Genomic DNA, 1729 nt, shown 5'->3' with positions numbered 1-1729 from the left:
CACTGGCTTTTTTGATTGAGTGCTGCGTGCGTCAGTGACGTGCAATCAGGGAAATATCAAATTACAGGTAAATGTTTACAATTAGATAAACAGACGGGTCGGTGCAGCGTCTGCCGTCATTCAGACCCTGTACTGGTCCGTCGTGATGAAGAGGGAGCTGAGCCGAAAGGCAAAGTTGATCTACGTTCCTACCCTCACCTATGGTCATGAACTTTGGGTTATGACCGAAAACAGGTATTTAGGTATTTAGACATCAAGTGAAATTTGTGTGATGGACTTCCATCTTTTCTCAAATTGATCGAGTTTCAGATGCAGTCTTGCTGTGATTTTTTCCATAATGTACATTTGCTTTAATTTGTCTCTCCATTGTTTTATGTCAGGATGTTGTGGTTTCAGCCAGGACACTGTGATCATTTTCTTTGCTACCAGAAGCATAACCTTTAGTATATATTTCTGTTGACCAGACAGTAATTCTTCTGGCAAAATTCCTACTGCGTAGGCCATTGGGTCCAACCGCAACTCCCAGCCAATAATTAATTTCATTCCTGTCTGGATACTTCTCCCAAAATTTAACATTACAGGGCAATTCCAGAAAATATGCGTAAAGTCTCCGACCTCCCCACAGTTACGCCAACATAGATTTGAGGTATTTTTATATTTTGAAGTGATAGAGGGTGTATAGAAGAATCGCATTTTTACTTTCCATTCAAACTCCCTCCATGTCGGGCTGTTGGTTATTTTGTGACCCTCTTTCAAAGTTTTTTCCCATTTGTTGTCTTTTATCTCTACATTAGTTTCTTGTTCCCATTTTTCCTTAACCACCATGTCATCATTACTGAGATCCATTCTCAGAGCTTTATATAGTTTTGATATAACCCCCTTTATTGATTGTCCTTTTGAATATGATATTAATAATTCCTCAACTTTAGTTGGCTCCTTACATATTTTCCCCCATTCATCATGTTTCTGGAGGTAATGCCTTAGTTGCAAATATTTGTAAAAATCATTTCTAGGTAGGTCAAATTCTTGTTGGAGTTGTTCGAATGACTTCATTGCCTGTCCTTCGAATACTTGGGTAATCAACATCAATCCTTTTTGGGCCCATTTTTCAAATCCTACCTCCATAACCCCAGGTTTAAAGTCTGGGTTTTTCGCTATTTTGTAGCCCTATTCACAGATCTTGATATTATTAATTTTTTTTTGTATTGTTTTAATAGTTAACTTAATCCATTCATTCTGGATTTTTAATTTCTTCTACCTCGTGACTGATATGTATGGTAACGATTCCACAGGCATATTTGGACAAGATCGCTGCTCCATGTCCACCCATATCGTATCTTTGTCTGTAGTAATCCACAAAATAAGTGCTTTAATTTGAGCTGCCCAATAGTAATATTTAATATTGGGTAGGTCTAGGCCCCCTTTTTCTTTAGAAGCTAACAGGGTTTTGTTATCAATTCATTTAACATTTTAAATGTGGATGCCGGGAGCAGAATAGGAAGAGATTGAAACAGAAATAATAGTTTTGGTAATATATCCATTCTGATTGTTTCTATTCTTCCGATAAGGCTTAAGGGCAAAATTTCCCATCTTTCCAAATCTTTCCTTATTTCTTTTATCAACATTACATAATTTGCCTCAAACAACTGTGTGGGATGTGGTGTAAAAGTCACCCCCAAATATTTAAACCCTTTATTTGTCCATTTGAAATCAAATCTTTCAATCACAT

The sequence above is a fragment of the Urocampus carinirostris genome, chromosome 3, assembly GCF_059441175.1.
Source record: "Urocampus carinirostris isolate Australia breed hairy pipefish chromosome 3, RoL_Ucar_1.0, whole genome shotgun sequence".
In the NCBI taxonomy this organism is placed as follows: Eukaryota; Metazoa; Chordata; class Actinopteri; order Syngnathiformes; family Syngnathidae; genus Urocampus; species Urocampus carinirostris.
The sequence above is the reverse complement of the archived record's forward strand: the minus strand, read 5'-3'. Positions refer to the sequence as shown.